A 17,477-nucleotide genomic window follows, 5' to 3' on the forward strand; every position below is an offset into this window, starting at 1 on the left:
TAGGAATATAAAAACCAACGTTACCAAGCCAAAAACTCTCAACTTCTTGGAGATATTATTCATCATTAGAAAAAAAACTTGGGTGTTTCTGGTCTTTTGAGAATGTTAATGTTTGTTGATGTGTTAATCAAACACTTTGGCGATCTTTATAAGATATTATCCTTCGGCTCTGCTAAGTTTCATCTCAACTTCACATTTACGAGCAATATTCTAAACTGTTGATTCACACTATGGATTTGCTATTTTCTGGTGTTTCAATTTTTGGGTCATACCATAAAATATTATTTTCTTTTGGAGTCCTTTAGTCCGACGTAATTAATCTATATATCACTGTTTAAGGGGAAAAAAAAGAAAGAAAGAAAACAGAATGAATTCATATTATTAAGATTTGTACTATGGATTTGTAACAAATCTCTTATTTTGCAGCCACATGAATCTGTATTAACGAGAATTTAAAATAAACCCATAGTGAGTTTGAAAAGCCAATTTATGAGGGTTTGAATTAACTTCTCAATTAAATTATTTGTAATCTATTAATATGATGGTTATCTTATTACATAATTAGACCATACCAAGATTAACTTGCTTGTTCATGTCTACATGTTACATAATTTCCACTAAAATCTGAAAACATTCTTCCGAACATATCTTTTGCTTTACTGAAATCACTTTTCTGCACTATATGCCTTCTTACTGTTTGAAGAACACAAATTTAAAGACAGAGCATCATCTACCAGGGTCTTAGAGATGTCATAATGTCTTAAATACCTCTCTTCAGCATGGAGTCTCCATGCCTAAACAACTCAAAAGACCGAACAAATTTACTAACATTCTTCCGAAGAAATTGCAGGTAAGTAATATAGGTTCTATGTTAGGTCCTCTTTAGAAAGAACTGTTCTATTTTTACATGTCCAAGAAGGTTAAGATGACAGAGTCCTCTGTTTGTCTTTGCAGTTAAGATCTCAAGCACAAACTTTGAAGCTACGATTGACGAAAGAAGCCAATGGATTAGGAGTTGAAATCCACACGTTCCAACTACTCTCTTTGTGTTCGCCTGCTATTCATTCATCCCCCAAGCTTCTTGCCAACCCAAAAAATATCGTACCATTGTCTAGTAATACATGCCAGCTTTGAGATCTTATGTAGATGATTCTCAATTTACAGCCTTCCATGTATAATCACTAGAGCAAAACCGTTAAATAATTTAAATTTTCTTCAGCTAGTCTAGCCGTCAGGACAGGGCATACATATTTGTGGCGCTAGAAAAATTTAATTTGACAGTCTTTTTATAATACAAACAAACATTTAAGAAATTATTCAAAATAAAAAAAGAAAAATGGGCCATTGTAGATGGAGATTATGGAAAGAGTGAACAATGCGGTTTAAAGGTAAGAGGATTTTGAAGGCTTTTAGCTCGGCAAGTACTCATATAAACATATTTTCTAATTACGTGATTCCTGAACTTTTTAACAGTGACTAGTCCATTGTACTACGATTCTAAAATTATGGCTTTGTTCAGAGTGTATGTGATCGGAATTGTGTTGGAAAATGAGAAAGAAAGAAAGAGAGAAAAGAATGATAACCAAAAACTAAAGAAATGGAAAGAAAGGAAAGGAATTCCACGTCGGTTGGGATTAGACCTGTTCATGGGCCTGGGTACCCGTCCAAGCCCGCACTCTTCGGGCCAAGCTTTGATAACAACTTTTGTGTATAAGTCCGGCCCGGCCCGAACCCACAAAAAGCCCATACTCTTCGGACCGGGCTTGAGATTTATATAAAAACTCGAGTCCGGTCCGGTCCGATATTTAGTTTAGTTAGAAAAAAAAAGAAATGTCATACCTAGCACTCGAACCTGTAACCTTCAACTTATAATTAAATGTTATATACCACTTAACTACCTATCATTATTAATAATAAATTTGGTTTAAATTTTGAATATTTGTGTTGAACTTAGGTTTAAATTTGAATATTTGTGTTGAATTGTTGGTCGAGCCGGGCCAGGCCCGACCAGAGCTCGCCCATGCCCAACCTCTATTTACAGGTTTAATAATTGGCCGGGCCGGGCTTTTCAAAAAATTTCTGGCTCGGGCTTGGGCTCAGAGATATTAAAAATTTCTCGAGCCTGGGCGGGCTCGGGCTTATCCAAAATCAAGTTAGGCCCGACCCATGAATAGGTCTAGTTCGAACTTGGGAAACAAAATCGTAAAAGGGCCGATACAAGTTAGATGAACAAAATTTACAGTGACCCACTAACTATTGAAAAAGCCCAATGATATTGGACCACACTCTCTCATAGCCCCGTTCGTGATGCAAAGAATTACAATCAATATCTATTTTAAGAATTTTAACAATATTAATTAGCTAAAGAAGTATTTGATAGTGTTTTCTTTAAGGAATTCAAGCTTTTTTTTTTTAAGAAATAAAATTAAATCTCAGCTTTTAATTTCTTTATATTTTTATACAATTTGAAAAAATAGTCAAATTCTAATTTCTCTTCTAGTCTATCATTAATAGTGAAAAAGATGATGTTCAAGGCTAGGGAGTCTTGGCTCCAGCGAGGAGCATTGGCCGATCAAACAGCCACTTCACTGTTTAAAACTTTCCAAGTCAGGCTTATGGAAGGCAAAGAGTCGCACAGTGGTGGAATCATTCAATTTGTAAAAGATTTTATTAGTTAAATATGATTAACATTAATTTTTATTTATTTATTCTTTCTGTAGATTACTTCTCATCAATGACACATTTGAATTACGTCTCAAACTAGCTATGCACGACGGATAAGAATTTATATGATCTCGCTGAATTAGAGATCTTGTTGAATTAGAGAATTGCTCCTCTTGCTGAATTAGAGAATTGCTCTTGTTAGTCGCTCCGTGTTTCTTTTCTTTTTAGTAAAAAAGAAAAGGTATAAGTTGACATGGAAAAGGGGAATAGCTACAGTGAGAAGGAGACGGAGGATGACTTATGCATTGAGTCCAAAAAGAATAATACGAAAGAAATGATAAATAAAACAAGCTGACCCGACTCAAACTAGTGCTCAAAATATACATAGTTATTATATTAAGTCAATTCAATGGATGTTACAAAGTAATCACAATATATTAAATTCATAAAACTGAAATAACACTACGCATATATTAAAATAATTAACTAATCAAAGATGTTTAAGGATTAAAATATTTATCAACACCTGAGTAAATTCTTCATAAATAAATATTATACTAAAACACTCCTAAAAAATTACTATTGAAAGTTAAAAATCTAAAGTATTTTATTAGCTGAATGATTCTTTTGTTGATGTTTGGTTGATGTATGGGTTATATTATGTTGATGTTTGATTGATTTTTTGTTTATTTTTTAATTTATATTTGTTTAATTCTTAATTTTATTCATTGGTTTTATTTATTTATTATTTATTTAATATTCTTTGTAATTGGGTAATTTTGTTGATTTTTGGTTGATTTTAGTTAATGTGTAATTTTTTAAAAAGACTTTAGGTGTTGTTGATGTTTAATTATTTTTTAAGATATTTGACCAGAACATATTTTAGTAAACATTTTTAGAAAAGAGTGTTTTACAAAATTCTTTTTCTTGACATAAAAATGCAATTGTTCTTATATAAAAAGCTATTTTTATAAAGAACCTTTTCTCTTATTTATGATCTTCTCATTTTTTTTATTCCCTTATAAACATATCACAAACTTCACCTTGAATTTAATAATAATGGGATAATATAAATTTAATACGTTTTAAAATTTTGAACCTACTATTCTAAGAGATTGAATTCAAGGCCGTTCTCTTTTGTAAAACTAGCCTCCTAATATAGGAAGTCAAACCTAAACCTTAATAAAATAATCCCTATCCAAAAAGAAAGAAACAAACTTCCTATATAATTCTAATCCCATAAAGAAAGCTAAAATAAAGAGAAATCTAAACAAATAAAGTCCTAAATAATATGGGAGACAGTTTTCTTTATCCAGCACTTCCAAAATAAAGGAAATAATATACAAGTGGGTCCACCACGAATTTAACTTAAACAATTTGAAATTCTTTTCAATAAATTTCAGCAGCTCACAGATTGTAAAGCGTGGTTACGCCTTGTTGAAAATGATCTTCTACATAAATTTTCACTTTTCCTCCAAAAGACTTGATTTTTGATAAGTGATACTTTAAAACATATCTTTAAGCTGAATTCCACTCAATCCTTAATATTCCACCACCTAGATCATAACAAACATAATTTCCATAGTTAAACACAATATCCAATCAAAATATAAAGGAATTAAACACAATAAGTATAACTATTTATGATCTATCAGTTATATTATCTACCTTCTGGTTCAATAACAATATAAAATGAGATGAAAAGATTGTTCTTAGATAAGTCTTTTCCTGCAACAAGAGCTGCCAACATCAGAAAAAAAATTTGTCGCATAATACAGTTCATTGGAGAAACATTGTATAAGTATTAGGAGAGGTTTAAGCAATTGTGTGCTAGTTGCCCCCATCACTAAATTTCTAATCAACTCTTAATTCAATAATTCTACAAAGGATTGTTACCAATGGATAGGAGTATGATTAATGCAGCCAGTTGTGGGGCTTTAGTAGACAAGACATCTGAAGAAGCCAAGCAATTGATTTCAAACATGGCTGAAAATTCTCAGCAATTTGGTCCAAGAGTCGATAGAGCTATTAAGCGAGTTAATGAGGTAAGCACTAAAAATTTTGAAAATCAAATTTCTGATTTAACTGCTTTGGTTTGTCAAATGGTTGTAAGGCAATTACAAATGGCAAAATTTTATGGAATATGCTCAGTTTAAGGACATCCCACTGATATGTGCCCTACATTGCAACAAGACTCGATGCTAGAGGCTAATGCTTTAGGGGGGTTTACTCGTCAACCTCAATAGAAGTATGATCCCTATTCCAATCAATATAATCATGGATGGAGAGATCACCCAAATTTGATCTATAGAAACTAAGGAGGACAACAAAAGTATCCTTCTCAAAACTTCATTAGACCAGCTCAAGTTCCCCAAAAACCTCAAGCTTCAAATTCAGGCATGACTTTGGAAGATATTGTTAAAAATCTTGCTAACAGTACTCTTCAACTTCAACAGGAAACAAGGTCAAGCATTTAGAACTTAGGCAATCAAATTACACAATTGGCTACGCCGGTTAGTAAATTGAAGGCTCAAAATTCTAGAAAACTACCTTTACAACCAGAGGTAAATCCAAAGGAGAATGTTAGTGCAATTGCATTAAGAAGTGGAAAAAAGATTCCTTCAGGATCGATTCCATTTAAGAAAAGTGAATTGAGCAAGAAAAAAGAAGAAGAAGCTTCTTGTAAAGCATCACATGGAGTAAAATTTGATCATCCTCTATCTCTTTCATCTCACACTCCATTATCTCATTTTCCTAGCAGATCAACTAAGCCAAAAGAAGATGAGCAAGAAAAAGAGATATTGGATATGTTTAGGAAGGTGAAAATAAATATCCCATTATTGGATGCTGTCAAACAAATTTCTAAATATGCAAAGTTCTTGAAGGAATTGTGCACAAACAAAAGAGGATGAAGGAAAAAGAGAAAATGGTGGTAAGTAAAAATGTGTCGGCTATCTTGCAAAAGAATAATGCCAGAAAAATGCAAGCATCTAGGTTTATTGTCATTACCTTGTTATTGGTAAAAGAAAATTGAGCTTGCCATATTAGATTTAGGAGCTTCTACTAATGTCATACCATTTTCTGTTTATCAAGAGTTGAAACTAAATGACTTGTAAAAGACTAGTGTAATGATTCAATTAGCTAATCGTTCTTATATTCATCATCTTGGAGTTGTTGAAGATATTTTGGTGCAGGTTAATAAGCTCATATTTTCTGTTGACTTTTACATTTTGAAATTAGATGGTAATTCCTCATCAAAATCAGCTTCGATTTTGTTAGAACGACCATTCATGAAAACAGCTAAGACAAAGATTGATGTAGATGAAGGTATTATCTTTGTAGAGTTTGATGGAGAGATTGTTAAATTTAATATTTTTTATGTAATTAAATATCCTAATGATGTACATTCTCTTTGTCATATTGATGTGATTGATTTAATTGTATAGGATGTATTTGCAAAAGAAAGTGTTGGTAATGAGTAAGAATTAGATGCACATTCCAATTTAGAAGGAATTGATTATGAGATTGGTGTAGAAGAATTATTTTCAGCAACATTATCTGAACTAATAAATTCCAATGCTGAAATTTCTAATACTAATAACAAGATGTTACATTCAATTGCGCAGGCACCAAAATTGGAGCTAAAAGCTTTACCGAATCACTTAAAATATATGTATTTAGGTGATGGTGAAACATTGCTTGTCATCATCTCAAAAGAACTAACAATGGAACAAGAAGAAGGATTGGTTAAAGCCTTGAGAGAGTAGAAAGTTGCAATTGGTTAGACTTTGGCTGACACAAAAGACATTAGTCCGTAAATTTGCATGCATAGGATTTTACTTGAGGATGATGCTAAACCATCAAGGGAACCACAAAGAAGATTAAATCCAGCTATGAAAGAAGTGGTCATGAAAGAGATACACAAGTTGTTAGATGCAGGTATAATCTACCCAATCTCAGATAATGAATGGGTAAGCCCGATTCATGTTGTTCCAAAGAAAATTGGAATGAGTGTGGTAAGGAATTGGAACAATAAACTTGTACCAATGCATGTGCAAAATGGTTGGAGAATATGTATAGATTTTAGGAAGCTTAATCAAGTGATTAGAAAATATCATTTTCCCTGACCTTTCATTGACCAAATGTTAGAACGATTGGGTGGCAAATCCTTCTTTTTTTTTCTTGATGGCTATTCAAGACTTTATGAAGTTCCTATTGTATAAGAAGATTAGGAAAATACGACATTCACTTGTCCTTTCGGAACCTATGCTTATAGGCGAATACCTTTTGGTCTTTGTAATGTCCTAGGTACATTTCAAAGATGCATCATGAGTATTTTTTCTGAATATATTGAGAAATACATTGAAGTATTTATGAATAATTTTACTGTGTGTGGGGATTCATTTGATGAATGCTTAAATAATTTAACCAAAGTTTTGAAAAGATGCATAGAGACTAACTTGGTTTTAAATTATGAAAAGTGTCATTTTATGGCTACCCAAGGCATTGTATTAGGACATATGGTCTCTTCCAGGGGTATAGAGGTTGATAAAGCAAAATTGGATATAATTGCAAACTTACCATACCCTACCAATGTTAGGGAAGTGCGTTCTTTTCTTGGACATGCATGGTTTTATCGCAGGTTTATCAAGGATTTCTCCAAGATTTCTTTGGCATTGACAAATTTACTGTAAAAGGAAGTTCAATTCGAGTTTGGGAAAGAATGGAAAGAGGCGTTTGATAAGCTCAAAGATTTGTTGACAAGCGCACCTATTATTCAACCACCTCAATAAGATTTACCTTTTGAAATCATGTGCGATGCAAGCAATTATACAGTGGGAGTGGGTATGATTCCTTGGTATGCAGATATGGTCAATTATTTAGTCACAGAAAATCTACCTCATTATCTCAGTAAGTTGTAAAAAAGCAAAGATAAAAAAGTGAGTCTAAGTATTATGTTTGGGATGAGCCTTTCTTATGAAAATTTTATTTCGATCAAGTGATTAGGAGATGTGTGCTTGAGAATGAATTCCAATATATTTTAGCCTTTTGCCATGATTATGCATGTGGAGAACACTTTGGACCTAGACGGACCGCTAGGAAAATCTCAGATAGTGGTTTGTATTGGAAACTGTATTTAAAGATGCATGTCAATTTGATAAGAGTTATAAGAGATGCCAAAGAGTAGGAGCACTAACTCGCAAGAATGAAATGCCTCAAGTTCCAATTCTTATTTGTGAAATATTTGATGTATGGGGTATTGATTTTATAGGTCCTTTACCCTCTTCTTGTGGTTTTTCATATATACTTTTGACTATGGATTATGTATCAAAATGGATGGAAGCTAAAGCCACCAAAACTGATGACTCTCAAGCTGTTGTAGGTTTTATCTAACATCTTTAATAGGTTTGACATTCCAAGAGAAATTATTAGTGATCAAGGAACTCATTTTTGCAATAGATCTATTGCAGCTTTGATGAAGAATATGGAATGAATCACATAGTAGCCACCGTATATCATCCTCAAACCATCGGACAAGCCGAAGTTTCCAATAGAGAAGTTAAATCCATCTTGGAAAAAATGGTGAATTCAGGAAGAAAGGATTGGAGCCTTCGTTTAGACAACGCGCTTTGGGCTTATTGCACGGCTTACAAAAATCCTATAGGAATGTCCTCTTATCGGTTAGTTTTTTGTAAAGCATGTCACTTACCGGTAGAAATCGAGCATAAAGCCTATTGGATAGTTCGGTGGTGCAATATGGACATAGAAAAAGTTGGGATTGGATGCTTATGAGAATTCGAGAATTTACAAATAGAAATCCAAGTTATTCTATGATAACATACTTATTAGGAAATAATTTGAAATTGGTCAAAAAGTATTGTTATATAATTCTCGATTTAAAGCTTATGCCTGGTAAGTTTCATTCTCGATGGATCAGTCCATTTGTTTTTATTTTTATTTATACTTTTTATTTTCTTTCACTTTGTTTATTTTATTTTTAGTTTTTATTTTTTAATGAAGAAGTTCAATTTTTAGGCGAGAGATTAATTTTGATAATGCATGACCACGCCCTTTTACAACTCTTCGAGATGCGTCACCAATTTATTTTTTCCAGACGATCGTTTTTTATAAGCCGTGACCACGCCTTATCTTAAACCACCTTCTAATTTGTTTTGGGCAATAGGCCTTAAAAATTTGACTTCTTTACTTTATTTTCTTTAGGATATTTTATTTAATGATGAAAAATAAAAAAAACATTTTTTTATTATTATTTTCTACATTTTTTTTCATTACCTTTTTTTTCTAACATTTTTTTTCATGCCTCTGATGATTCAACTGAACCAGATTTTGAAGCTCGTTTAGAAAAGGTGGAACATAAAATTTCAAAAATGAAGAAAAATTTGGATGCCTTAATAAAGCATTGGGGGTTCTACCTCCTGGCCCACCATCTCCATATACTACAAAGTCCGAGTTGCTCGTAATTCAAGGGAGTTTCATATTTCTTTTCATTTCTTTGTGAGCCATTTTCTTTTTGATACATTGAGAACAATGTATAGTCTAGGTGTGGGGGAGGAATTTGTTAATTACATGATTTCCTTTTCTTTTTGAAAATTGTGTTTTCTTTATGCTTAGAATTAAGTGTACTTTAATTCATACATGCTAATTTCTCTTTTGCAACATTGAGTTTTTTTTATAACCTAAATCACCTAGCCTATGGAACACATGTTATTTTTGTATAAAAAGTATAGGAATTGATATACTGTTGGTACATTATATAGATTTTTGTATTGCCATTGGCTATACGCAGGTACTTGTTAAGCAGCATGAAAACTACATCCCCAGATACAAATTGACCTAAAAAAGCTGAAGGTACAAGTATAATAGTCATCACAATTGTATATTTTCAATGAGCTTCACAAAGTCCAAATCATAAAGAAATCTTATTAAAAGTAAAAGAACAAGCAACACAGAAGTCTCAAAAACTACACAGGCAATTAAAAGTAAAAGAACAAGCAATATATAAGTCTCAGAAACTGCATAGGCAGAAAGCTTGTAGTTCTCTTCCTCATAGACTTTCAAAAAAGGGAGCAACCATTTCTGCTAAAGAGAAAGGCCACTTCAACCTTTCCTGAAGAAGAATTGGAAATTAGACATAGGTCTCAAGGCAGCCGTTAACATAGGCATTAGGCTATCATTGAAACAGTGTGTATATAAACAACAACATTCAATCTGTAATCCTCAAAATATATAATACAATTCATCATTTGATTAACATGGTATCAGAGCAGGTTTAAACCTGTAATCATCACATACCCCCATTCCTCTGTTCTTTCAAAGAAAAATTTTCAGCCATGTTTTAAAGCGATAACAAACTAACCAATATAATACTGAAAGGCAACTCAAACTACTTTGAATGGTCAAAATCAGTGTATATTGGCCTCAACGGCAAAACAAGACTGGGGTTCATCACTGGAACCAAACAAAAACCAAAACCAGAAAGGCCAGAAGCCCCAACAGAAGAAGAATTAGAGAAAATAGAAGAGTGGCAAATGACAGACTATATAGTCATGTCGATGATCACCAACACAATTGAACCTCAAATTTCTTGACTTTGCATTCTAATGGAATTATCAAAAGCTATTTAGGAAAAGATGAAAGGGTTATATGGCCATTAACAAAATTTTGCACATATATCGGCAATGGCTTTTTGGTAATTTTATATTTAAAAGTAAGGGCAAATATGTAATTATATATTTTCAATAATTCTAATTTGGTCCAAATTAAATAGTTAGGAGCTTAATGGAAAAGTTAAAAAAAAGTTTAAGGGTTAATTGAAAATTTTACAAGACGAAATTATTAGTAATTAAAAAATTGAGGGACTAAATGGTAAAAGAGAACAGTTCAGGGAGCAAAAATCGATATAGGAGGAAAAAAAAAGAAAGAAAAGAAAGAAGAAGAAGAAGAAGAAGAAGCAAAAGAAGGAGAAATCGGGGAGAGAGAAGAAGGAAGAAAAGGGGGCGGTGTCCGGGGCAGGCCGTCAGGGCATGCGGCGGAGCTGGCCGAAGGCGTAGCGGAGGCCAACGAGTGTGGTGGCAGTGGCAACAATGGTCCAGCAGGCGGCGATCGGTGAGAGAGCGCGAGGAAACGGCATCAGTTTTCTTGCCGCCATTCCGAGGCATTTCCAGCGTCCAATGGCGGCAGGGTCGGTCTTGTTTTGACCAGTGAGTTGAGGGCTTCCTTTTAGGAGTGGCGACGTCGGCTTTAGTGGCCGGAGGAAGGAGTTTTGGAGAGGTGTTGAAAATTGCATTTTCTAGCTTTTCCGGCGAGCTCCGGCGAGGGATGGATGATCGGAGGACATATCCGGACTCTCCTTAGCTCAAGCTTTTCAGCGGCACCGGTTTCGTGGCGATCGGACTCCGTTTGAGAATTGACGGCTGAGATTGTCCGTAGATCTCTTTGGATGATCGAGGGTCGGATCGAAAGATCGGAAGCTAAGATTGTCATCAGCATGTCGTCTCGAGTCGGTTGGTGCGTTCGGATCGTTAATCGGACTCCGGCGACTGGTGGCCAGTCGACTGAGCGATTAAACGTCTCAGTAATTTCTCTGGCTTGTTGATTTTAGAATTCTTTGGTAAATTATATGTTATTGAATTGTGTTGAGCATTAGAAATATTGTTAGTTAAAAAAAATTATTTGTCGGATTGTCTGCCTTTAGTCGTGAATTGTGATGTGTGGTGGAGTCGGGAAAAATAGTGAAGTCTTGGGGACCCGACTCCCGTTAAAATAAATTGTTGAATATTTGAAGTGTTTTCTGGCAGATACTGGACCCGTTTATAGGGAGTAAATGTCCGTATTTTAGGGGAGGTTCTGCCGAATTTTTGGTAGAATTTAACCGAGTCGAGATTTTTAGACAGTCAGTCCTAGGAATCTAGACCTAAGGTTAATTTTCAAATGTTTCAACGTTATTGATTAATTGTTTTCTGTGATTAGATAATTTGTTAGTTCCGCTCGCTCCATCCAAGGCATCGGAGATAGCTAGGAGGTCGTCAAAGCTATCTGAGATTGTTAGTCCTCTCGCGGCTCTTATCTAGCAACCCGACTCCTTCATCATTTGATGATGTATTTAATTTGGTATGTTTGACTTGTAAAATTTTAGATTCTCCACAGTAGAAGTGATAGACTTATCAATTGTAATTGGGTCTTGCCAAATTCTACTCGCATACTGAATTAAATATGTAGATTTTCATGGTTAAGAAATTGTGACATCAATGAGATTAGATGAGATGTAATTAAGTTAGTGAGTGGTCAGGCTTACTACGGGATTCGGTGGTCTTACGCCTACCCATTCCCTAGTGCCGGTCACAGGCCCACATATCGGGTCGTGACATCAATGTTATTTTCTCACTATCTTCAGTGATATTTCAGGACTGAACTACAGGGAAGACGATTGGTGATAGATATTTTGAGAATGGGTTGTACTACAAAAAGGACTCTATCAATCAATGTCTTATATCGACGAGACAGGTCGATCAAGGCATGCTGATGCATTGGCGGCTTGGGCATCCCTCCGACCAAGTTCTAAATAAACTTTTTAATTACAATTTAAATTCCAGTCTTTGTGATATTTGTAAATTTTCTAAACATACTCGCCTCTCATTCTCTTCATCCTCTAGTATTTCTGAAAAAAGATTTGAATTAATTCATTCTGATGTTTGGGGACCTGCCCCGTTACATCTTATAATCACTTCAGTTACTTTGTTATATTTATTGATTATTACTCTCACACTACCTGGGTTTATTTGTTAAAAGGGAAAAATAAGGTCTTTACATGCTTTCAAGAATTTTTTAACTTTGTTCAAAATCAGTACACCGCAAGGATCAAAATTTTTCGATCTAACAACGGTACTGAATACATAATTTTTTTTCTTCTGAGTTCTTTAAAAGGGAAGGGATTCTACATCAAACTACATGCATTAATACCCCGGAACAAAATAGGGTCTCAGAAAGAAATTTAGGTATCTACTTGAAGTCACAAAAACTCTTCTTTTTCAAAATACTGTTCCAACTACCTACTGGTCGGATGCCATCCTAATCGCTACGTATTTTATCAATAGGTTACCAAGTGTAAAATTTAAAAATCTCAGTCCATTAGAAATTTTCACAGAAGAAAAATAGAATTAGGACACATTCGAGTCTTTGGCTGCATCATTTTTGTCCATGTTAAATGACTTAACAAGTTTGATAAAAGTTCAGTCAAAACCTTATTTTTAGGATACTCTGCAGAAAAAAGGGGTATAAATGCTATGACCCTACAAAACTTATATCTCCAGGGATGTGTCATTTGTAGAACATGAATCCTACTACAAGGAGTATGACCATCATGGTACTCCTCCAAACCACACTCATGGGCCACACACTTTACTATTTTCGCATAACCCTATTTCTTCTAACAGCAGGAGTCAAGAATAGGATAATCACCTAGAGGGGGAGCAAAATACAAACTTAAGGACAATTCCTTTAGGGGGAGACAATGTGACAAGCAATGAAGAAATCGAGCCATCTCCTCACGAACAAACTGCCTTAAGAAGATCCTCTCGACCGATCAGGCCTCCTGTCAGGTTAAGGGACTATGTGTCCTATAAGGTATCGTATCCGATTCAACACTTTATCACTTACGAGTCAATATCAAAATAGTATCAAGCCTATCTAGGAAACATCACGGCACACACAAAACCTATATCCTTTTATGAAGCGAACACTGACCCCAAGTGGTGCAAAGCCATGAAAGAGGAACTTTATGCTCTAGAAAAAAATAACACTTGGAATATTGTTCCTTTACCACCAAACAAGAAAACTGTAGGGTGTAAATGGGTGTACAAAATAAAATATAATTGTGATGGAACAATCGAAAAATACAAGGCTAGATTAGTAGCTAAAGGGTTTACCCAAACTTATGGTGTTGACTATCAGGAAACCTTTGCACCGGTAGCAAAAATGAATATTGTCCGTATTTTACTGTCTGTAGCTACTAACTCAGGATGGAGTCTGTTTCAAATGGATGTTAAAAATACATTCCTCTAAGGGACCCTGGAAGAAGAAGTCTATATGACCCTTCCCCCAGGTCACGAGTACACATCATATCCTTCCCTGTTATGTAAGCTAAAAAAGACAATCTATGGATTAAAGCAATCTCCAAGAGCATGGTATGCCAAGCTAAGCCTCTTTCTCTTAATAAATGCACTTTCGATTTCTCTATATTTGTAAAACACACTCACACATACACTATTATTATTCTTGTATATGTGGATGATATATTATCATAACTGGTAACGATAATGAAGAGATTGAAAAAGTTAAACAAAGGCTAAAAAGGAAATTCGATATCAAAGATCTAGGTTAACTATCATACTTTCTTGGAATAAAATAGCCAAATCACATAAAAGCTTGTTTCTATCTCAAAGAAAGTATGTACTTTATCTTCTAAAAGAAACTGGAAAACTAGGAGCTAAATCAACAAATACTCCAATGGAAACCAATGTTAAACTCAATTTGGAGGACGGTGATCCACTAACTAACATAGGGCATTATCAACAAATATTAATGCCTAGTAGGGCGTTATCAACGCATATGCAGTAAGTATAGTAACCCAATTTATCCATGCTCCTCGTACTAGTCATCTGGAAACCATTGATAGAATACTTAGGTATCTCAAGGGCACTCCTGGTCAAGGAATCTGGATGAACAAAAATAACACTAACACCATAGTTAGCTTCTTTGATGCTGATTGGGCAGGAAGCAGTAATAAAAAAATAACTACAGGTTTCTGCACCTTCGTAGGAGGAAACTTGGTAACATGTAAAAGTAAGAAATAAAGTGTAGCAGCAAGATCAAGCGCAGAAGTCGAATATTGAGCCATAGCATCTACGGCGAGTGAACTCATTTGGATCAAACAAGTACTCCTCGATATGAAAATAGAATGTAAAGGACCCATATAGATGTACTGCGATAATCAAGCTGCTTGACACATTGCATCCAACCCAACATTCCACGAACGAACCAAACACATCGAAGTCGATTGTCACTTCATTAGAGAAAAAGTACAACCAGGAAAAATTGAAACACTATTTATCAGAAGTCATGATCAGCTAGCAGACATATTTACAAAAGCACTCAACAAGACAAACTATCAATCATTCTCAGCAAGATAGGTTCTATCAACCTCTACGAATCCAACTTGAGGGTGAGTGTTAAAGGTAAAAGAACAAGAAACACTAAAACAAGTGCATAACCCACTCTGTGGACCTGTGACCGGCACTAGGGAATAGGTAGGCTTAAGGCTATCGAATCCCGTAGTAAGCCTAACACTCACTAACTCAATCAAATCTCATCTCAAATTAATATTATTAAAGCCATAAATTATATTAATAGTTACATTTTACATAATTTCTTCGGTCTGCTAGAAAAATTAGGTGAGACCCGAAACTCAGAAAATTACCACTAATACCTCTACTATTACTACTGCGGAGAATCTAAGATTTTTACAATTTGACATACCAAATCAAACACCACCCGATGATGATGAAGTCGGTTTACTGAGTAAGAGTCGCGGGAAGACTAACAATCACGAATTTGAAAAACAGTAAATGGAGACTGTTAGTCCCGAGAGTGAGCTAAAATCATATATCTAAAACAGTTTCAAACATCTCAATATCACATTATTTAATTTTAAAATAATTAATAAATCATGCAAACCATACGTGTCATGCCATGCTTATACAAAAATAATTCCACATGCAACAGGATGGAGTACTTCAGTAGAATCCTAATCCCAACTCTAACATCTCGATTTAATTCAACACTTACATCCCGACTAACCTCAACTCTAACATCTCAATCTCTCATTCCAACAGAACTGGCGCCCAGAGAGCAAAGCTCGACCAGAGACCTTACCTCCAGTCTGGTCACTTGACTCTCAGCCTTAGCCTTTCGGCTCTCTTATCCAATAAGACTGGCGCCAGAGAGCAAAGCTCGACCAGGGACCTTACTTCCAGTCTGGTCACTTAAATCTCAGCCTTGGCCTTTCAGCTCTCTTATCCAATAAGACTGGCGCCCAGAGAGCAAAGCTCGACCAAGGACCTTTTCTCTAGTTTGGTCAATTAAATTTTCAATTAAGCCGGTGCCCAGAGAGCAAAGCTCGACAAGGGACCTTTACTCCGGCAACCACACTCAACTAAGTCTAGAGAACGATGCTCAACCAGGGCAGGTCCTAATCTTTCTTTTTTAAAATTTTACCTATTTATCCTTTCTCTATCTCTCTCAGATTTATGCTGGAACACTCATCCAACTCCTATGTTCTACTGCCGTTCCATCCCGAGTCATTATGCAATATTAAAATTGATGATAAAGGAAGAACATATATAAATAGTAATTAAAAAGCATCATGCATATAATAATAATTAAATGAATAATTGGAATTGCAAATGAACAATCACAGTAGCAAATCAAATTTTATGCATGACACGTGCATAAGCGATATATGACTTTAACTCACTGGTTTGGCGACCTCCTAACTCTGCTCTGGTGCCTCGGTTGGAGCAAGCTGAACAGACAAATCATCTAATCATGGAAAACAATTTATTAAAATGCTGAAACAATCGATCATTAATCCTAGGTCTAGATTCCTAGGACTGACTGTCTAAGAATCCCGATTCGGGAGAATTCTACCGAAAATCTGACAAAACCTCCCCTACAACATGGACATTTACCCCCCGTAAAAACGGGTCCAGGACCTGCCAAAAAAACACTTCAAATATCCAACACTTCAAACAACGGGAGTCGGGTCCACAGACTTCACTATTTTCTCGACTCCGCCACACAGTATAAAACACGAGGCAGGCAAACCGACAGATAATTATTTTTGACTCACAAATATCAAATACTCAACACAAAACAATAAGCACAAATTAAATCAAAGAATTTCCAAAAATTAACGGGCTAGAGAAAATTACTGAAACGCTCGATCGCTCGGTTGACTCGCCTCTAGCCGCCGGAGTCCGATCGACGATCTGAACTCACCATCGGACTCGAAACGACGCGCTGATGACGATCCCTGCTTTCGATTTTCTGATCTGACTTCCGATCATCCCGAGAGATTTACGAACCATCTCAGCCGTCGATTCGCAAACGGAGTCCGATCGCCATGAAACCGGTGCCATTGTGAAGCTTGAGCTGAGGAGAGTCGGGATATGTCCTCCGATCGTCCATCCTCCACCGGAGCTCGCCGGAAAAGCCGAAAAACGCGGCTGCCACCTACTTCGTTGGAACTCCCTCCTCCGGCCACCAAAACCGATGCCGCTGCCGCCAAAAGGAAGCTCTCTTCGAGAGGAGCCGATCGCTAACAAGATCGGCCGAAAAGCCACTGAAATCGCTGACCTTCAAAGCCGCCCCTTCGTTTTTTTCCTCGCTAATGCCGCCACGCCATCATGGAAGCTCTTCTTCAGTGAGCCACCTACCTCTCTCTCCCGATTTTTTTCTTCTCTCTCCCCGACACTCTCTTCTCTTTTCTTCTTTTCCATATCGATTTTAGGCCCCCAAACTTTCCTTTCTTATAATTACGTCCCTCAACTTTCTAAATTATGACAATTTTACCCTGCATAATTTTTAATTAACCCCCAAACTTTTCTTTAGTCTTTCAATTAAGCCCCTAGCTAATTAATTTGGGTCAAATTAGAATTATTGAAAATATATATTTACATAAATATCCCTGCCGACACATTTATTTACAAAAATACCAAACATCCAAATTTCCATTA

Source organism: Ricinus communis, chromosome 9, assembly GCF_019578655.1.
Source record: "Ricinus communis isolate WT05 ecotype wild-type chromosome 9, ASM1957865v1, whole genome shotgun sequence".
NCBI lineage: Eukaryota > Viridiplantae > Streptophyta > Magnoliopsida > Malpighiales > Euphorbiaceae > Ricinus > Ricinus communis.